Consider the following 23,245-nt stretch of genomic DNA (forward strand, 5'->3'; position numbering starts at 1 on the left):
CTGGCCATTTGTACGCGGCAGCACAAGACCTGCCTTTCCACACTCGTGTCACACTACTGATTCCTACAAATCACAATTCTCACCAATTCCCCAAAAAAGGCAACGCAGGCCGCGCTCTCCCCCCAGCACGGAGCAGCAGCACGGCACAGCTTGGCTGACTTGCTACTGCAGCAACAAGAGTGTTTAATGGGAAGACTGGTGTTGTGTAGAACAAGTCACACCTCCTTGTCCAGATGCAGATCCCATGTACTAAATGAAGACTAGATCTTCAGGGCTTGGGCTCCTCTACCGCCACATCTGCAGTTATGGCCACGTGGCAAAACAAACAACAGGAAAACTTAATTTCCAGGAACATCTATGGTGACAAACACATACAGACTTGACTGAGACAAGAGCAACCAAATAAATGTGATGCTTCCTCAAAACATTTTAGAGCAAGAACCAAACACAAGTTTCAATATCAGTGCTGAAACATTTGAATGTAATTGCTAGTGTAGGAAGGAGTAAACAGTGGTTAGAAAACCAGAATGAGATCCTTTAGCTAGATAAAAAGACCATCCTCCAGACTACCCAGCTGTCATTTTAAGTTAGCTCTCTACAGCACGACCTTCAATATTGCCCAACCAAATTCTACATGCCTGCAGCGTCTTAAAAGCTCTGCAATTTAAGAACAATAAGCTTAAAATAACTTGCAGGTTAAGAATAGAAGGCTGAGAGAAAAAACAAACAAACAGCATGCCCGCCCTCCGCAATTCAACATTCAACCTCTTCAACATCTTTGGGTTTCAGGCCGTGGTTGCACAAAGCAGGGTCTTTACTTCAGCCCTCTGCGGATCCTCCTCCCATCCCAGTGGGACGCAGACAGGGTTGCACGAGGGCTGATATATTTTAATAGGGCACCCGGCAGCTGTTGAGCAGAGTTTGCGGTGTGAGCTTGGCAATGGCAGTGCTCACCCAGCACACACGAGGAAGCTGCTCAGATGGAGCTCTCGGGCATCACAAGCAGCTGTCAAGCAAATACCCTTAGCAGCACAATCCAAGACCACCGCACACACAGTCTTATCAGGATGATTATGTGTTTTCAGGGGTAAAAAGCAGATTTTTCAATCTATAGCATCATTGTGATGGTGCTTACATCTATACTTCTATAGGAAGCACAAAATCCCCATGAAGTAGTGTGAAATTTACTGTTTGCCATGAAGAGACCCTCACCTTTGTAAAACTAGCCCTGCTGTCTACTTTTACTTTTCTTTTTCATAAAAGTAAAGTTAAAGGGACAGCAGAGAGAGAGACAAACTACAGCCTACATGGTAGAAAGCCACTTCTGAAAATAAAAGCTGGCATCTTTTGTCAGTGGCATAACAGAAAGCTGTCTGAAGGTTGTGAAAAGATCACAAATGGTTCCCCATAGACCCTTTTCTGCACTAAGCGCAAGCAGAATTCAGGTGCCATCAGAAGAACTAAGCCCTACACTGAGCGTCCTTTATCCTTATCCAGTCACAGGAATACAGACCCTCCGGCTGCCAAGAAAGCTTTTTAGGAAACTGTAAATCAAGTCTTAAACTCTGCACAGGTTTTCAAGCTGCACTGCACCATGCACTGTGCATTCACCTGTGCTAGAACTCACCTGCAGTCTCTCTTCAGGTTAGTACTTGGTCAGTAAGGTGCAGAGCTGAACCATGGCTTACTCTCGATTCCTAATCTCTTCAAAAATCCCTTCTCAGGGAGAACAATTCCAATTGCATCACCCTGCAATCAGCTAACCCACATGGTTTATCATTCCTTGGTAAGGGTTCTTAAATCTAACCCCACTGGTATTTAAAAAAAGAGAGAGAGAGGGAGAGTTTTTGAAGTCTGAATTAGCTCCATTTACTTAATAGACCATCAAAACGCTTTGAAGGGCAATGATCCATGAACTAGAACTTTAAGGTCTTAATGTATTATATGCCAATGAATCCAAAGGTGCAATAATGGACTATTGAGAAGATAATTATACATTCATAATGGGCAGTAATGGGGATTATGGTCTATTATGTCAATTTGTAAATTTTTATAGCAGAGGTTTTTTTTTAATCATTGAAATAATAGAGAATAAAACATGTCCCATGTCACCTTCCGCTTCTGCAAGAAAGTAAGACAAGACTGTGGATGGCAGTGACAAACCCACATCCTCTTTCCAGCACCAACAATAGCCCCTTGGGAGGTTATGGATGTGGGTAGCTATGAACAAAAGCAGCAGGAATCAGAGAGATCTTTAGCCCCAAACCTTCCCAAGAGCCTAAGCACTAACACATCATCCAACATGATTCACCTAACTGTGTCCCTGCTTTGCAGAAACTTCCTAGGACTCCTAAGATTCCAAGTCTCTACAAGAGCCACGTTCCTCATGACTTCTGTGCTTGGAAATACAAGTAAATCTGCAGAGTTGCTGTTTCAGGAGGTCACAGTGTTTCATAAATCCAGCCTTTGTCTTTCCTGCTGTAGTATAATAATAAAGCAACTCAACATTTCAAGTGCCTTGGGTGTATTTTGGGTGGGAAACTTCGTTCCACCCTCATTGGAGGGCTAACCTCAATTGCTTAACTTTCAAAACTCATTTAAGTCCACCTCTATTTCATTCAAAAGCAGGAACATAGAAGAAAATCTTTAACATTTCGTGTTAATACCACATGCCATTTATTGAGTGTTTCATTTTGTCTGGTTTGCTTCCTATGAATTCAAAAAAACATTAGGAAGTTCATAAAAAAGATCAAATATACAGTATTTTTTCCCTAGCCACAGGAAAAAACACAAAACAGGAAAAATTTTTATATACAAAATTCTTATATATTAAATAAGGTTAGCTGATGGGACAAACTCAGACACAGAAATCACATAAGGCATTTGGTCCAAGGGTCTTAGCACATAATACATTCATTAGTGAGAAGGTAACGAGAGCCTACTTTGCATTTCTACTTCTGAGGAGAGGATCAACATCAGTTTTCTATCATCTTAGCATTAATCATACTGCTTGGCAAGTCCTTTATGTTTTAGGAACTATGCAAGTGTGATTTTAGAAAAATAAAATCAAGTACGATATTGAAAACCCATACTTTAAGTAACTTCATAACTATAATTGCAATTTTGTCACAAGTAGAAAGACCGATTGTGCCCTTCTTTTAAAGTGTTACAAAAGTTGTCATTGTTTATTTAACCAATTTGGATTCTGGAAACGTGACGTACCTTATCCTGAGGGAGAGACCTATTGCAGGAATAAGCAATACATCTCCACACACTTGTAATTCAAAGGCACCGAGGCAAAAACTGTCAAAACATTACTAAAGTCGACAAGGATGTATGGTTCATTAGGCCAGGAACTGATGTGTTATGGACCTGTTTGCAATCAGCCTGATAATTTAAATCAAGTTGCAAGTTCATGTAAAACCACTAGAACTCTATTATTATGTTTCAGATCATGCCTTTGACACAGGTGCCCATAATTGTAGGCATTTATCACAGGGCCATAACTAGCCCCCTATCATGTCAACTTAATCAATAATCAGTTTATAAAATATCATGACTATAATTGAAAATCTCTAGCCACTTCCCATGTATTGACTCTGAGAACAAAACCACAGCACTTTATTTGGAGAAATTAAGAAGCCAGAGAGGAGGGTGCGCTGGCTGACTGTAAGCTAAAGTCCTACAAAGGGCACAGCAAAACCTCCACACCTAATGACAAGACACAGCGCTGGCAACCTCACCGTAAGACGAAGAGCTCCGGGGCGACAACTGCTTCCCCAGGTGCAAGGCTCATTAGCCCAGGATCAGATCCCTGCTTGTACTGAAAGGTTTCACACTGCTCCCCAAATGACCCACGGATTCCTCACACAATCTCATTTTTCCAAAAGGTGAAGCCAGCTGCGATGTGCCCCATTTCACACTTCTATCGCACAAGTATCGCACAGAACTGTATTATTTAAAAAATTTTTTTTTGTTTAACATTTTATTTCAGCTTCTGTGCATGTAGGTATGGTTACCTTCAAATAGGTGTTACTGTGAGTATGTAAGAGCCCTGGCACAGGCTGCATAGAGAGGCTGTGGAGGCTCCTTCTCTGGAGATCTTCAAACCTGCCTGGATGTGACCCTGTGCCACGTGCTCTGGGTGCCCCTGCTGGAGCAGGGGGTTGGACTAGATGATCTCTAGAGGCCCCTGCCAACCTCAGCGCTTCTGGGATTCTGTGAAAAGTGTTTCACTGTAGGTCACAAGTGGAAAACACCAACACGAAAGAACTTCCAGAAGAAAATAGAGAACACAAAAATTGAAACATCTGCTTGCTCTGAAAGGTTTCCATCCAGTTAAGGCCTTGCACTTCTGCTGCTTTCAAAGAAACAGTTGTTGCTGAACACAATTAACAATTAACTTTTTTCTTCTTTTGCAGATCCTCCTTCGAATGACAAAATGAATAGGGAAAAGGCATATGCATGCACAGAGCAGGGGAATAACTAGGATTTGTTTGGAGAGGTATCATCATTTCAGAAGACAAGCAAAAAAGCTTGAGTTTTTCAAGGTTGTTCTCTATTCTGTGCACCCATACTGGTCTTTGATGCCAATTCCTAAGGAAGACAAAAAGTGTAAACAAGCACTAAAAATAATAATGAAGTTCATACCAGGCCTAACCCTTTTTCATAACAAACGAACAAGACTACAAATTCTCTGTATTGAAAGTAGAGTGAAGAAGAGTGAGGCAAAGCTTAATTTCCCCAGAAGGTTTTGAGATTTCTCGCATATACTGGAAAAATAAATAAGTAAATAAATTAACCCAAGGGGAAACATCATGGCTGCAGTAACGCAGCATACTTGCCAAGTTTTACAGTTACTGGTTTTGAAGCAAAAATTTCATACGGATCTAACTCTGTCTAAACTTGCACATGCATATTGGTAGAGAAAGCCTAAAGGAGCTGTATTATTAAACACGTCACATTGCAAGGTATCTTAATAATTAAACAACATCACCTTCTTGATGCAGAAAAGTACTGGCTGAAATTTAAATGTAGGTATTCCAAACAGCAATATATATGAGTAAACATTTGCTTCAATTAATGGAAGACTGCAGAATCACCCAGCAAAGATTTCCTTTTGATATATATTTTTCTGCTGCTGCTTGGATAAATTCTGCAAATTTTCTCACTGATCAATATCAGAACAGACTACTGGAGAAGAGAAATCTTAAGAACAAACAATGCATAACTTTGGATTTAAATTAAAGGTGTCTATTTTTCCTAGATTTCTTTTCCTCTTCATTAGTCTCCCCTCACAGACCAATAAATTTAGAAGAAGGTGGAGATGAATATTTTCACAAGTCTGTTTTAAAAGGAACAAAATCTTTTGTTCACAGTCCCTTTTAGGACTCCCGTGGTTTCCTACTAATTTAATTATTTGCATTATTTCTTTTACATGAACCTCGGGATAGTGAATACACATACTAATTAAAATTGCCTACCTGCCTGGCGTATGTAATTATAATTGCAAAAAAGGCTTACAATAGTCTTATTTTTTCTCACCAGCAAGCAGACTCATGGTAGAAATAACACATTTGAATTAAAATAATTGACTGATTCAATGAAGTCATCATTTTCCTTCAAAATGCAAGGAAATAAATCCCTAGCAAAACCAGGAAGACAGATGTATTTGCAGTTCTGTTCTTCTCCAGGACTTAGTCTTCAGCTGGTGGTTTTAACTCCAAAAGCTAGCTCCAAGACCATGAATTTTAAGACATAGCTTGAGAAAAGAAGAAAAAAAGTGACAGATCAAAAATAGCAAGAAATTGTTTGTGCCCCAATAAACAGTTGGAATACTGACACGGAAAGAAGACTTAATTCAAATCTCTTCTATGCCTAATTTGATGCTCAGCGAGCATCCTTCTCATTGCACCATGTTGCCTGGTATTTTCTATAGCTTAAATAATCAACAGACAGAGAAGTTTCCAGTCAGCTGAATCATAGCCCTTAATCTCCCGGGTGAACGCTGCAGTTACTGAACTCCTTATATAAAGGGACCCATGGAGAGTTTTGCTTCCTCTTTTTGTACTTTCGGTATTTTTTGTGGCTTTTTCGGCTTTTTTGTGCTTTCGATCCTGTCCCATGCGTGAGGGATGGCAGGAGCTGCTGGATACCTTGGTCTTACCAGGGCTGAGAAACTCAGGCTACGAAAGCAGAAATTCACATGTCAAAAGAACATTAGTACTGGAAACCATGGAGAAGCCTGGTCTGTGCATAAACAGAGCTAAGGCAGAAAAACGCAGTTTCAGAGTGAGATACTTGAAGTGTCTGCCAGATGCCTTCATCCCTTAGGAAGGAAGGTTTCATGCTGTTACCATGGTATTAAGTTACATCTTTCCACCTGATGGATACCTGGGGATACAGCATAGCTGCTGTGATGATCAGGAGGGAAAAGGTACTTGGACAAAAGGGGCTGCACATCTCCAAGCTCTTTTCAAGGGCATTTTTAGCATCAGAGACTGCCACTTGTAGCAGCTCCAAGGCACACGGCGAAAGGATGCCTGTTCCAGGTTGGACACTAATGCAAACGGGGCTCCCGAGAGCCCTCCGGCGCCAGGAATCCGTGACCGAGAGCTGCGAGCGTTCACACTACGTTGTCCTGGGCCACTTTAAATCAGAGTTGCTTCCAGAGGGAAAAGGTTGGGATAATCACTTTTCACCTGCCTCTCACCACTCCTGTTTCCAGCAGAGAATTAAATTTACACCCTACGAAGGACAAACACAGGCTGCCCTCGTCCTCTTACCTGGCCACAGAGGAAACATCCCTCTCCTCCTCCATCCTCGGGATGGTGCAAGGAAGCCTCTCGATAAAGTGCCGGGGCATTACGCATCCCCCTTGGATGGGCAGAGAGGAAATTCCCCAGGGCAGGAGGGAGGGAAGAGGAAGGGGGAAGCGCTGCCTCCCCCAACACCAACCCACCCTCGTTGGGGAAAACCTCACATGTTCTGCAGTCCCAGGCAGGATCTTTCAGGACAGCTGCTTCATCTTAACCTTGGTGAGAGCCGAGCACTCAGTGCTTTCAAAGACACCCATGACAACACACACACTAAATATTTGCATAGCAGCTCAAGTGGAGGAATCTGTTTTCAGATAAGAATTTTTCCTGTACTAAGCATCTAATCACACATTGTTCCTAGTTTGTTCTTCAGGCTAATCCTTACAGAAAAGTATACCGATGAGGTGCTTTTTTTTTCCCTTTTAATATCTTACTTCATTGGAATTAGCATTTGATATTAGAATTTTGCTCTTAATTTCTGAAAAGCAGTTACTTAGATGCAGTTTGATACTCCTCAGAGTTTTCTCTGTTAATATTAAACTATTTATTGCTGTCTACTGAGAAAAGGTGTTTACTGGCTAGGGCTGTGCTGCAGTATTTGTAAGGGTAATGAGCTATTCAATGCCTATCCTGAGTTACTTGTGCCCAGTTAACGCATTTTGAACATAATTAATTGACAAATTAACATCTCTAACTTTTTCCTATTATCATTATTAAACAAGGAAATTGCTTTTTCTAGAATTGTAGAACAGAATCTTATTTATTACAGTAAGCATTTTGTCCAACATATTAATTGGGCCTTGTTTATTTCTCCCACCTATAAATCAAAATGAGAGGAAGAAACTCTCCCGCCCCCTCCCCACACGCTATGATGTCTTGTTTGTGCATATTTCCTATTCAGACTATGAAAAGCAATAAAATTAGTCCCACTGTCCATATTCAGATTCCCTGGAGTTTGTCTTAGCACAGGAAAAGGTCAGCTATGTATGTTAAAAAAAACTGTTTGGATCATTCAAAAACTCAATGCAATGTGAAACCCACCTATTGCTCTTGTTCATTCCAACCCTGACTTCCTTTATCCAAAGCTAACTTTGAAACAACTTTTTAAATTAAAGCTTCTCCCCTAAGGACTGATGAAGCCTCCGTGTGTGAAAGCTCACAATGACCTCGAAGCCACTGAGCACCTCCCGTCACTGCCACCGTGCAGAAGCAGCAGTCCATCTCCTCCAGTTGGTTATGCCTTAGCATCACCACCAGCAGCAGAAGCCAGCACAGCTCAGACCCTGTCTCTCACTCAGTATCTGCTGCTCTCAGTGGCCATGGATTAGACTTTCTGCTCTTTCTTTCAGAAATATATTTCCATAGAGTTGTTTTTGCTGGCATGCCACTTCAGTAAGCTGTAAAATCCTGCTTCTAGCACCTCTTTAGATAGCAGGTATCCCAAATCTGCATGCAACACAGGCCCCCTCACCCACTGGCGAGGCATAACAGAATCACAGGACTGGTACCTTCACACTGAAATACCAGGAAGTCTACTGGCATTTTGAGTCTTTCAGCTTTTAAAATGCATCTCCTTTTTGAAAAGCTTTTTCTTAACATGCAGATGCGGCCCAGAGCCTCCTTTCTCCATTATAAGTCACAAAAACTATGGAATTCGCTATTTTCAAGGCAGGCTTTTCATAAAAGTAACACAGAAAGGGTCTAGCTTTCAGCCAAACACAGACTTCCCTATCAGTTCTTTAGGTTTCAGAAATACTAGAAAACACAGATGAGGCTTAGATGGATCAGAATAAAACCAAAGCCAGCTTGTGCTTCTGCTACATGAATTAGCTGGAGCTTTCTCCGACTCCACAGCAAAGTGCACCTCAATGAAGGCCAAGGGGGTGGGAGGGAACCCCCAGGAAAACCTCAGAAAGGCAAAGGGATGGCCTAGAAGTCAGCTAGATAGCTACAATACAGAAAAACAAATAAATAAAAATGTAAAAAAGCCTACATCAATATTATTTGGAAAAGAAACAAATTTAAAAACAAAGAAACAAAATAAGGTATGTATTGGTCACTTACTAAGTATAAATTGTCAGAACTGCATCTACAGTGTTAATATTTCCATAAAGTAGGAAAAAAAAAAACCAATTCAACAGAACAAAAATACAATCAGAAATTGATTTTTAGTTAAAGGCTTGAATCCTGTACCATGCAACAAACAGAAGGGTTGGTTTTAGTTGGGCTTATATTCTCTAGGGAAATACATATATCAAAATATTTGCTAGATGAAAAGGAAATACAATGTTTGGGACACCTACGTTTGCTAAAACACTTCAGGCAAAGGAGGACAGAGGTTCATAGAGACTATAAAATCTATTAACACCCTGGAAACCCCTTTCAGGTCACTGTGTGAGGGTCCCCAAAGCTCCAGTGATGCGTGCATACGAGCCCTGTCTTGCCCAGGGGAAGTAAGGAGTATAGTTTTTGTCACAAGGTGGGAAGATTTACATGGGTTTTCTTCTTGTTTTTCACTCATAAGCCATCGTCCCTCCTTCATTTTTGCCATTTCCCAGCTGAGGGATCTATGGGGACAGCTTTGCCTTGCCGACTGGTGTTGCAGCCAGTGCCCATGACTGCAACTCACAACCTTTGGTTACTGAAAACTTGACGTATGAATGAATACCTGGATACTTGGATATTACCTTACTAACAATTGTTTCCTTTTAGCAATTCATTTTACTAGTAAAATACAGTTAACTCTTAGCTACCTCGATCAGATACAAGTCTCTGAAGTCAAATGCAATGTTTGTGTTACAAAAGTAATTTCTTTTGTGAAAGAAAGAAAGCAGCTGTGACTTACAGCACACTTATCGCTTTGGAACGGCTGTCATCTACAGAAAGAAAAAAAATAAAGAAGAAATAAAGGAAATGGATAAACATTAAAGGAAAGGCTTATGTATGGACTAGCATGAACTTAGCCTTGGCCTGCAATGGTTCTAAGACCTTTCTCTCTAAACCAATACTCACATAGAAGGCACTTGAAAAAAATATATCACTATATTTATACTTGTAGAGATATCATATAAAAGGCAGACATATTGTAAACTATTATCAGTTGTGACTCTGAGACACAGAGGAAGGAAATGATTTACTGAAACTACACAGGATCACAATGAAAAAAGTGATATTAAGACCCAAGGAGCAAAGGTGCTTCATCTACTGTATAGTCTTTTGAAAGACACTCACAGAAGGTGGAAGCATCAATTGCGCACATGATGGTTCTTCGTAGGAAGCGCTGGCTTGCTCGGCATCAGCCACAGCATTGGGAAGAACCCTGAGCCCTGGAGAAATGAACATCCCTATTATTAAAAATATAACTTGCTAACCAGGAAATGCTCATACTCTATTGCTACAGAGCAGCAAGTGCATCCAGGAGGAGCTGCTGGCGTGATTCCTGCGGATTTTAAAGGCTGTTGTACAGAGAAACACACACGGGCCTTCGCAGATAAAACACACAAAAAAGGACTTTGCTGCTACATTCCTATACCCTTTCCTTCCTAGAAGGAGCTGTTAGATGTCTCGGTTTGCACTCACCAAGGATTAGCTTTACAAACAAAACTCTGGTTTACATCTCACTTCCCAAAGTCACCAGAAAGTTTTCACGCGGCACCAGGAGGCCAAGCTGGAAGAGCTGACACAAACACACCCACGGCAGCCCGCCACGCCGCGCGGTCCCAAACTGCTCCTGCGCTACAGCTGCTGCTTTGCTAAGTGATACTTGACTACCTCTGTTTTAAAATGCTTGAACCAGCACAAGTGCCACTTCATTCCTCTGTGATGTTTTCATTTGAGAGGACAGGTGCTCTTGCTGCACAGGACTTCAGAAAAGAACATCTAAAATATGCATTCACCAACATCTGTCTTGCTTTGACTTAAATGCATATTTGAGTAGCTTCTTCAAATACAAGCAAAAAGTTTTCCACTGACTTTGACCTTTTAAAGAAGCTTCATGGGGCCACATGCCAAAAAACGCTTTTATAGAAAAGCAACCTCAACTATGCAAAAACAAGGGGAACTGGAATGTGAGTTGGGACGAAAAACAAACAAACAAAATAATAAAACAAACAAAAAAACCCAAAATACCCTTAAGTGTCTGCAATAGAGAACAGAGAAGAAATAAGAAATAACAACTTAAAACAAGGTATTTTTCAGCTCTTCTTAAAGGAGATATCATCAATAAGTTGAATATTTATTTCCAAGTTACAGGCTAAAATATGAGCTCTCTCTATATATACACACCTCTGTCAAAAATACCATAATAATTTTTTTTTTTATATATAGACATAAGTACAGCTTGTACAACTTGAGTTGTGCTTCACTGCTCCACCTGCTTCAATAGCAGGCACCATTAGAGGCAGGGAAATAATTCCTTATCTGTCAAATTGGAATATTGTGTGTAATTTTATGGTACACCCCGTCCCACCTTCACACTACTACGGGATATCATCAGCCCCTCAATCTCACTCAGGACACCAAATACGGGCCAAATAGCCTATGTAAGAAATTTGCTGATCCTGAAGGTTACTGGCTTTGTTCTAACTTAACACATGTGGGGCAAATTGGTTTATTAAAGTTGCAAACACTCCTATATTATTAAGTGTTGACTACATCAGATGACAAATCTTTACATATATATATTTATACATAATATACATATGTGTGTATATATATATGTAAAGAAGTACTGACAGATAATTGGAAATGATATTCAGTGAGAAAAAATACAAGTTAAAACATCTAATGCAAAGCCAGGTATGCAATGCAAAGGAAATTATATAGACAATCATATGAAAGGATGATTAGAAGAAATAAGGAATAGAAAAAAAATCAGACAAATTCACAATAAAATTTGGCGTTGACAGAGCCTATATAAAATAGTACATTTTTTTTAAACCATGTTATATAGTATAATATTCTACACATCTCAAATGATCATGACTATCAAAAAGAGGAGGAATGACTTACATACTTAAAGGTTCTTCTAGAGAATGCTTTTCCATTATTTTTACAAGTGAAAAATGGCTTGAACACCAGGAAAGACAAGGCACTTACTAGATATATTAGCCTATTCAATAGTCTTTCAGAAACTCAGCTGGAATTTTATAACTTGGGTAGTTTTAAAAGAGATTAAGCAAAGCACTAGACCTAAATACACTATTGTAAAACCCTCTTTTGGAAGGAGAAGAATCAGAAAACCTAATACATCCTTAATCCTCAATAAATTTTAGAGCAATTACTCAAACTAAAATATAAATAGTATAAGAAAAATAAAATCAGTTATTTCCTTTACATAACTTTTTTTCTTCTTTTTTTTAGATTTAGCTTCCATGAAATTTAACTTCTACACAGTATCCTCTCCAGAGAGGTGTTCTGAGAGTGGAATTTCATCCCTCCTTCCCTGCTCCCAGAACCTTGGAGTGAGGGAATGCTAGTTCTTGTCCCGTGTGGCTGACACTCAGTTTTCCTGTACGTGTTCTGACTACATCACTATTTCAGCCACATGAGACATTTGGTAATTTGGTGTTAAGTGCATTACCAATGGCAATTGAGCTGGTATTAGGAAAGCATCTGCTCCAGAAAATGGAAGAAAATGGGGAGCATGGGAAAAATGGGCTTTAGGTGACAAAGGACTTCTGAAGGTTTCATGTAAAGGCATAATAAATGAGGCTACCCTATATAACACACTACCATATGCAGTGTGCCAATACCCTCTAGTGGAAGCACTTGCTTGTGCTTATGCCACCCTGTATTAGCTGCCATATGGAGTCCTGTGACTCATGTGACAAATGGTCACACTTTGGAGTGATGGTCTCCATATATTCTGCACTCTATGAGGTTTATTTAGCTTTGTCCACAGGCAGCTCCTCCTCCTCCCAACACATGTAACGATATAAACCTCAAGTTTTCTGAAACACTGTGTGCATTCATATAGGATAATAAATAGGTAGAGTCCAAGGCAGCTTGACACTTCTGTATTTATTCCTTTGTATTCACCAACCTAACAATGTCTTCTGTTATCACAAAATGACTTATACAACCATGTCAAGCTCAAAGTGTTGAAGAGGCAGCTTGAATGAGCCAAGACTGGGGTGAGACAGAAACTTCCATTATCAGCAAAGAGGGAGAATTAAAATTGATCGCCATACCCAGACAGCTTTCTGAATTGCAACATTTCCTACAGCTGCGAGACAAAAAAGTCCTCCTGAACAAATGGATACCCCACAGCTTATCTTTCATCATTTGCTATCAGCCAGCAGAGAGGAAAACACTACCCGTCTTACTAGCTTTCAAACAGGTACGTACATATCCACTGCTGCTGTAAAGCAGGGATTCTACATAGCATTCCCCACAACTACTGCACAGATTTCTGAAGATTTGCAATTGTGCCTGCCTAACGGCAAGAGGCTATACTATTTTTATTTTATGGAATGTAGGGTCTTCAGCCTGACATCCAAACGCAAAGATTTGGAAAGGCAACTGACCTACCTGTATGCGTGGTAAAGGCAAAAGGGAAGATCTAGTGTGTACATATTTTAATCAAATTTAAGATTCAAGGTATTTACCTACCTTCAGGAGGTGTTTGCAAGTTATTTATTCATATGAAAAGATTGTTAAGAAAATAAATGGTCTCCTAACTGGGCAAAGCTCACATAAAAGTTGCGTTATCTTGTATGATAATCACTTTCCCAAGTGATCACTTTGGGCAGATGTATGGCCAAAAACAAAGTGGAAAGAGGATAATGAAGCAGCAGACAAACTCTCAGGACACACAATGGCTTCCTGCACTGCAGGATGAAACAAGGTTTGGATGTTAATGGAGCTGACTTCAGCGGACGTTGAGATTTAATCTAGTCTTTCAGTATGGAGTACTAATATTAAAAAGAAGGGAAAAAAAAAAAAAAAAAGGCCAAGTTCCTTGACTCCTTCTCCCTCCAAAACCTGTCCTGGTTCTGTCTGATTTGACTTTTACCAACTGCCTTAACTCTATCCCCTTGGAAACAAGCAGTGTTGAGATCTATCCTGCACAGTAATCATCTCCTATCATGAACAGCAGAATGACATTTAAGCAGGCTTCACAGCATGAACAAAAGCTAAGGACATAGATGAACGCGGATGAAATAGCATGGGATATTTCACAAATCTATTATCCTTATTCATCACTGTTTTATTTATCATATGCTTCTCTAAGAGTTCAGTACTTTCAATTTTCTGTGCATGGCTATTTGTACTTCAAAGAAAAGGTACCCCTAGCTAAGCTTCCATTATACATGCAATGGCATGAAGAAATACATATTTCTATCAGATTTATTTTCTCTAGCAAAAAAGGATATTAATAACAACATTCCAAAAACCAGCTCGAGTCCAAAGGAAGGATCCTAGGTGATTTAAGGCCAGGTTCAGCCTCTGTACATCTATTATAAGCAGACTATCCATCACTTTTTTTCACACAAGCTTTTCTCTTGCCAGAAACTTCTCTTTGCCAGGCTCCCTCCGAGGAAGCAGGGAAATAAGCCCATTACGCACATGTTAAATCGGGCAATCAAAAACATATAGTCCTGGCACACACTGCAAGCCCACGCTCAGCCCCCTTCTAAGGCACCAGTTCAAGACTGGGAACAGAGATGCTGGAAGAAAACAAGCAGCGCAAAGGGCAACTGAAAGGAATTATTTTTGCTCCGTGAATAAAATCAAAGTTATGGCATCACGCAGCCACGTGCAAACCTGCATCCTGCACCTAAGCACACCACTTTAAGCCGTGAATATGGACACGGCAAAGAAAAACAAGATCTCCTCCTTCCTGCACCCTGGCAGCAGATCAAAAATCAATACCAGTTGCCTAAGTAAAACCTCACCCTGACAGGGCCTCCCTGCTGGCTACACCGCAATACTAATGGTCTTGTAGTGGTCTTTAGACAACACAGGGATGTCAATATAATTTTATTCCACTTTTCTTGCTTGCCAGCTCCCATCTGCAGCCAATTCATAACCCGGGCCTCTTGCACCTTGGCGCGCACGGGCCGGCTCTGCCCCTGCGCGTCGAGCAGCGCGTCCCCCCGAATCTGCTCTGCCATTAACGTGGCACTAAAACGACAGGGAAAACTGCTCAGCCTCCCGGGAGCACAAAAGCTGCTTTTCCGCCTTCAAGCAGGGCAGGCAAAGCCGATTCCCATCAGGCAAACTAATAAGCATGAGAGTTGGAGGAAGAAAAATCAGGGCCGTGTATTGGAGATTGCTCAGTTCGAAGCTCTCAGAGGTTAGGAGGTATTAGTTAATTCCTTTAGGGGAATATGCCACTTTATAGAGAAAAAATATATAGATTTGTGTGTGTATATATATGTATGTATTTAGCCAAAGTGCTGGAAAAACCCAGGGTACACCTTTAGGCGAACGACAGCATAAATCATCTTAACGCCTTGCATCTCAGCTACTCACGTCTTTGACACCACATTTCGACGCTAGCAATACATGCACAGATATAAACAGGTGGAGGGTGGACGGATGGCAAACGTACCTGGACAGACATGCTCGTCACCCCCGCGAGATAACGCAGCTCAGTCTGGCCCCAACCGGCCGCAACCGGCCCCGACTGGTTCCCGGATGCTGTACCCCAAATGGCGCCTCTTGCACTAGCCGTGTGCAAGAACTGCAAAAATCCCCTTGTCTATCGAGCGCGGCAGAAACGAGGAGCAGCACTGAGTTCCTCATGGGGAGTGCGTGTGGTGAGTGCAAATATTCTCTTCAAAAAAAGATCTTTTATAAAAGATAAATAAAGTGCTCCAGAGAAAGTAGTAGATATCACACTGTATTAGGGCAGAACACTGTGATTCAGAGAGAAAAAAAAAAAAAACGGCCTTAAACTTAGTACAATAAAACTGGACTGTGAATTATCATCAAAAGAAATGCAAAATATTTCATATTGGGTCAGTTCAGAATCAACAGGCTTTTCTTTTTTGTAGGCAAAATAATTGAGCCAAATCCCTGACAAGTACAAGTTATTCAAGTTAACTCTGACTCTGTCCTACGCTGCTTGCAAGTCTGATCTCATATTCTGACCTGACTCAGCTCAAAGCCTAGCACCACAGCACAAGCTTCCTACCAAAACTTCTTGGCTCATCACTTGAAATTATCAGCAACCTTCAATAAGCTAGAATATCATATTGCTCAAAAACAAAACTTCCAGCAAAAAAGAAAACAAAACAAAAAACAGAACCAAAAAAGTAAGAACAAGCCCACGACGCTACTTTCTCTAGTTTTCCTTACAAAGGTAAGATATCTTGGAATGACTATGAAGTACTACTTTGCAAAAAATAGTGAGGCAAGTGTGATTCACGCTGAAAATACGGACATTTTTTTATTGAAAATAGCATGAGAGTCTCAGTAGGACAAGTTTGCACAAAATTTGTCATTTTGCCCAGGGCAAAAATGTCACACTGAAATCATTTGGTAAGTGTTAGAACTGTAGAACTGCAACTGCTTTCAGACATGGGCAAGCTCTACTGGAAAAAAAAAATGGTACGTGGAAAAATAGAATTATACAATCTTCCAATATCCTAGTGTTAATTTGGACAAACTGAAAAAGCCAGCTTTGCCAGAATGCTTATGAAAAGATGATGTGAAAATCATTCCATGAAATTCCTGCGCACACAATCTAGGGCTAGCATGTGAAACACATCTTCTTAACTGGAAGTGTGGTGGCACACACATATATATGCACATACGCACACAAAATAGGAGAGCAGACAAAATGTTTATATTGAGGGCAATTCTTCAGGCATCTGCTGTGTTTTTGTTAGAAAGCCAGCTCAGGTATAAGAAGGCACCTCAGGTATGATACTCAACTCAGAACTAAGTCCAGTCCACTGCATAGGACTGGTACCCACAGCAGCTATAAGGCAACGCAACAGAACAGCACTAGCCTCTCAGAGCAGGGATTCTCCCGATTCAAGCATTAAATAACACCTGGTTCCTCTATAGCAGGAACTCAGAAGTCCAGAACATACAAATAAGAGGCCTAGGGGATTCCACTGAAAAGACCATAGGGCTTCAGGTTTTCACATCCAAGTGACCTGGATTGAAGAAATTAAAAGAAAACAACATTGTTCCAGTTAGTTAAAATTCTGAAAGGAGAAGTTATAGTTGATTTCCTGTAGAGCGCATCTTAGTAGTGCAAATTCCTTGGCTATGTCTGGTCCTGATCTAGAGTGAGGCTAAAACGCCCTCGATACACTCAGTACTGAGCACTCAGAGGAGCTGGGTTTGCAGCTGCGAGCTCAGCTATCCCACACGTGTTAACAGGGCATCCTTCATTAACATCCTGATATCCCTTACATGGCTTAGAACTGCTGCTGGCACTATGCCCGAGGCTGAAATCTAGGAACAGGTGGAATTTCCCCAGTTTAATTCTTAGCCATGTTTTTATTCACTTATTTTGCAAGTCCTCAAATGGATCTGGGCAGACCATCAAATGCAAAGATATATACATATCTCCACTATTTTTATAGTCAAAGAGTTATTGGAAATGTAATGGCCCAGCTCTTTAATAATACTCATTAATATTAGACTATTTCTTAGCATACTGTGTTGTTGTATTATTTTAGTTTTAGATGAACGCCTTAGAAAGTTGAAATATTAAGCACATCCAATCACTTCCACTGTTTATATCATGCCCTATTCCTCTTCATGAAAGAATTTTTATTTTACTTAATAACTATCAATATAGGATTTTGCTGTTTAGTTTTAATTAGCGCTGTTCCGGTGGCAACATCCTGGCATGTCAGACCTTCAACCATACCTCTGAATGGTTCAGAAGAAAACATCCAGTACAGTTCCAACACAGAAAGGATGAACAACACCTTTTTATTGTAACTTGATCTCTGTCAGGAATTTTATTTCAGAACTATCCCATTAAAGTTACACTCGGAGTATTACGATTTCTAAATTTTAAGAACAGTCCAAGGTGAAAAGCAAGTGCAGGAGTTACTGCTTTAGTTTTGCTCCACATGCAAATACTGACTCCTAAACTAAAAGTAGGATAAAAATGTGCAGAAGAAAACAAAACCAAGGAGAGCCAGCCAAAGCCTAACAGAAAGGAGACCACCACCAAAATGAAATGAAAATGTTAGCTTTGAGAATTCAGTGACCTTTTCCCAGTTGAGCTGCATTTCAGCAGCAGGTATCAGCTACCTGGCCCGGCCGGGATGCTGCAGGCAGCGGGATCCAACGCCACGTTCACCCTGGAGCACTTTGGATCTGGCTCCAAGGGGACTATGAGCCCACGTATGAGGAATCTCCCAGCACGAGGAGTCAGGAGAGGCCGTCCCCGCGCCTGCCCCAGCAGAGTGCACGAGGGCTGTCCCCGAGCTCACAAACACATCGCAGCAAGGACGTGCCTACACGGCCTGAATCAGAGAGCTGCCATCCTCCACCAGGTCACCAGAACCCCTCCTGAAGGACCATACAAAAACAGCACTTCCTGACAGAGTCTTGTCTTAACTGCCTGGGAAGGAAACTACCCAATACTCTTTATTTTAACGTTATAAGGAAGATTCACAGTCTCTATTACAGAGTATTATCTTGCTCTGTCCTGGCTGTTGGCTGCCACTGTGACTTAAATCAGCCATTGCAGAGGTAGAAATAACATCTTGTAAAGAATCATTAGAGGTTATTTCCTCAGTTTTTCTACTGAACAGTAATTTACTGGCTCAGGAGTAACTATGCAGTGCCTGAAAAACCACACATATTGCATGACAGAGAATCTGAAGCCAAACTGACCAAAATAGTAATAACACCAATGAAGTGTGGGGAGGAAAAAATAAATAAATCACTTCAAATACACTAGGTTTTTTTTTTTTTTGAGATGCACTTTTTTTTAGACTTGCTACATCCTGGACAGAGAACAGCTGATGGTCCTGGGACAGCCATGAGCATAAGGAAGCGTGACCTTAAATTAACCTGGAGTCAAAGACAGTCTTGTAAGAGCTGGGCCAAATTAAACAAACATCAACCAGAGTAAATAAGACATTAGCCAGCTGCCTGCCCTGCTTCCCTCTTCCATGACAATAAGCGGTGCAGAAAGAGCTAGAAAGCAGGTCAAATCACATAGAGCTTTAAATTCTCAGGACAACTGGGCCAGTCTCCTTTTCTCTGATCCAGCAGATGACTTTCTGCACACTTTTAAGCAGTTTAACCTCTGCTGCATTTAAATCCACCGCATCAGTTCATCGTGGTGCAAATGTGGCTCACACAACTCCACAACTTAAAATGTTCAAACTGATGAGCAGAGCACTTTGGGGCTCCCCAGATAGCCCAGGAGGCTTCAAAGGGCAGTTGTTGTTCCTAGACTGGCCTCGGAACTGCTCCACCTGGAAGAGAAACTAGGGATAGGTGACTTTCTAAAGGTTCAACGTTGGTTTTCCATGTGGATGAACCTCAAAGAACTGAGGAATTTTATTCAAATTACCCTGCCTGCCCAGGATCTCACCACAGGAACAGTCATCTTTGAGAGACTTTTTTGTTGTCATAATTTTGCTGTTCTAGTCGGAAATGCTGAGATCTGCTCCTGTCCTTAAATGGGAAGGAGCCTAATTGAGCATTTCAGACTATTAAAGAAAAAACCAACAACAACAACACACATGCAGAGATATATATATACATACACGCATGTGCACATGTGGCCAATTCTGAAAATGGATGTTATTGGAGAAAGTAAAAACTAGAACTGCTCTCATATCAGTCTTAGAAGAAATATTCCCAAGAATATATTCTTTCCGTTATTTAGCCAGCAGCTTTTTTTTTTCAGAATTAATATTTCCCAAATGACCCTGTTCCATCAGAAGCAAGGCTTGTATTTCTCTGCCTGCTTTACAAACATAAACCAAAAATCTCACTGGTTCAAGAAAAGCCTGATTAAAGTCACTAGAGTCTAAAGGCTTCATGTTTTATTTCACGCTGATGTCTAAAACCCCAGAAGTGATTTTAAGTTTTCCATTTCCTCTACATCTTCTATCCTTCTCTTGCTTAAAATGTTTCCCCCTTTCTTTAGGGGCTGTGTTTCTTTAGGTCCCCAGAGGTGAGTTTTCATTACACGCAGTCACTAAAATGCTTTGCGTGTTGAGCTCGGGCAGCAGTGTCCCACTAACCTCAGGTCTTTCAAATCACACTGCATTTTACTGCTTCTCCTGGACTACCTGCGAGTCACAGGTAATAAATAAATGCAGAATGATTCTTTTTCCAAGAGTGCATGATGGCCTGCATTTCCTCAAGCACATGCTCTTCGCTGTTATTTGCATCACAAGTCCACAAGGATAACCTAAGAGTGCTGCTGAAAGTAAGAATTGTCTATCTGCGCCTGCACCAACTACAAAATAAACAAAACATATCCCGATTCCTCCCGGAAAAGCTCCAAAATCAGAATTTTTATTCCTCTCCAAACCTCTGCATCGCCATTTGCCGAATATAAATTCAATAACTCTATAATCTGAGAGACTTGAAAATAAAGTTCCTGTATGTTCATCCTGATCTTAATTTATCTGAAAACAAAATATTTTAATGTTCTAAAATTAAATACGTTGGGTTCCTGTGAGGAAGATGGTTAAGGTACCGTCTCCCAAATTGCTGCTTTTATGCTTGGGATTTATAGTCATCAGTTCTTTCAGACTCCTTGTCTGTATCACTCGCATGATATGACATGAGCAAAAGACTCCAAAACATCATGCATCACAAAAACCACAGTACCTCTCAGGAAAGGTGGGCTGAGCCATCTTTGTAGGTTAGAAGAAAAAAATAAAATAAAATGAAAGTATGGAAACAGGCCAAATGCTTTGTTTTCCAAAAAAAATGTGAATTTTTCATTGGGGAGTTGTTTTGACAGATGATTCTCAATAATATTTATTGCACAGTGTGAAGGAACCAATATAGATATCATCTCATTACATTCACACAGTTAAGAACAGTCTTTATATAGTAAAAGTTCACAAACAAAAGCAATGGGATGGATAGGAGTAGAAGAGAAGTGCTATTATCCCTACAGGTACAAGGAGGAACAAGATTCCTACAGAGATACATGGAGACTAGGTGAGATGCTGTAAGGCATGAAAAGTGTTTGACAGAGATAAGAACTAAGCCTTTTTTTCTCGTTTTCACCCCAGCTAGTCAGTCACAAGACTCATCTTTCCAAGGGAAAGAAACAGGGCAGCATCTTATGATTTCCTAACTCAAATTTGGCAAAGGTGAAAAAACAATTTTGAATAGCCTTGTTTGTCAGCAAGTGGTTGACAACACCAGAAAGACCTGAAAACACACAGCTCTACAAAGGGAGACCTGGCTAGTAAATTTAGATAGATCCATACCATAGCATTAAAAAAAAAAAAAAAAAGATAGTAAGACATCTGCAGTAAGACAGATATGGAAGGAGATAAAGCCAGAGACAGGTAAGGAGCAGGGAGAGCGTTGATGTCAGAACACAGGAGGAGAAAGAGAGGAATACACAGGGAGTTGATTTTTCAGCAGTGAAACAGCAACAAAAAGGAAACCTACCAGTACTGCATCGTCTTTGAAAAGGTCATTTATACACTGACAATCTCAGACGATTAAAACAATCCCAGATGCTGCAGGAAAGCTCCCACCTCTCTGCGGTTTGCAGGTGCAGGTCTACCTCAAGCCAATTCAGCTTGAGACAATTTCAAGCCCCTTTGTAGTTTGACTCTAGCAAGCAGCACAGCTGTAGCATGGCCTCATTACGTGTATTACCAACTGCTTTCACACTTGAATCCATTTTAAAGTCCTCCATGTGCCTCCCTATTAGCTTAATAATGAAGAGTGTATCAAAGAGTACATTGCTAAGTTGACTGAAAAATTCAAAGCTCTCCCAGCGAGACAGAGCTGCTGAAAACAGGGAACAACAGAGGTCACGGAATTCTGTTCTCATTGTGGTATTATTAGTCGTTATGCTCGTGACTGAAGCCTAACCAGAGACAGAGCATGCTGTGTTTTTGCATCCTTGGTGACTGCAGATTTTCTACTGAATATCAGAATCAGAAAGTTCATCTAGGCAATTAGCTGGCTGAGCATTATTTGCCTCAGCTGTTCTGTACCTTACCCTAAAATCAGATAAGCACTTACTGTACACAAACTTCAAAAACTTGCCTACAGGTAAGGGAGGAGAGCGTATAGTAATTAGAGCACATTCCCTGAGCTACTACTGTTGTAGCTGCAAAACGAAATGTGATTATAGCAAGTGTTTGACATATGAAGAAACTTGCTTTCATTAGCACCTGTACCAATAGCTGTTAAAAATAATAGAAGCATTTGTTCAGAGACTTCTGTCCAACTCAACAACTTGGATTCAGCTTTAGGAGCAAGTAAAGATTTCTGTACAAAAGCACCAATATCAATGCATACTGTAATTTCTGACTAAGGTCCTTGCTGCTGCTCATCTTCACTACTGCTCTTACCCACATTAGCTAGATTAATTCTGGCATCAAAGCTTGGTTTGGGAGTGTAGATCTGTCCTCATATTCTAGTCTCATTCTTCCATATATCAAAGATACCTTAGAGGAAACAAATGCAGCTTACAAACTAAGGCATAAGACAGCAATGATCAAAGGAGGATGGGAGTTATTTCAACACAGCCTGTTTATCTAAACGGCCTGCACTACAAACTGCACTACAAGAGAAAGCAATAGATAGTGATTTTCAGAGCCATTAAGTGATGAAAATATAAATTCTATATCAAGACTCAGCATAAGTTCAGGGTTGATGCATAAGCAGCAGGCAGTAGGAAGCCATTATGTTCTAAAAAGGCTTCAGGTGCCACGGTTAGCATGCCAAGTGCCCAAGACAGGAAACCAATGAAATACATCACTGTAGAGAAGCATGTCATCCAAAAGATGAAATAAAGCTGCAGATTTTGGATGAGTTGTCACTGAGTGGGATGAAAGCTGGTGGACTAGCCAGAAGGCTATTCCAGCAAGGTGGTTCCACTGAGCTACAGTCAGTATGGATAGACAACCAATGCTATAAAAGATCTGATTGAGGTTGTGCCCTCACCAAAAAAAAAAAAAAAAAAAAAAAGTCAGCTTTTCTAACCGTACTGGTTAGAAAGTACTCATACTGGTAGAGTTTGCAGAAGTTACTGCTTAGCATCCAAATCATATTATTTGCCAACAGATAAATACTTAGTTAAATGGTCTTCCAGCTCCCATTCTCCCACTGCCCTTGGCTCAGCATATTGCATTAGCTGAGTCTGTCCTCCTGCATGTTAAGACTAGTACAAAAAGTCAAGCACTTCATCATGGTTATTTCTTTAACAGTTAAGCCTCAAATTAATAGTTACATCATTTTTAAGGAACAACTGTACACACAATAGAGTCTGGCTAAAGAGA

Source organism: Tinamus guttatus, unplaced genomic scaffold (assembly GCF_059628265.1).
Source record: "Tinamus guttatus ecotype Peru unplaced genomic scaffold, ASM5962826v1 Tinamus_guttatus_pri_ptg000211l, whole genome shotgun sequence".
Classification (NCBI taxonomy): Eukaryota; Metazoa; Chordata; class Aves; order Tinamiformes; family Tinamidae; genus Tinamus; species Tinamus guttatus.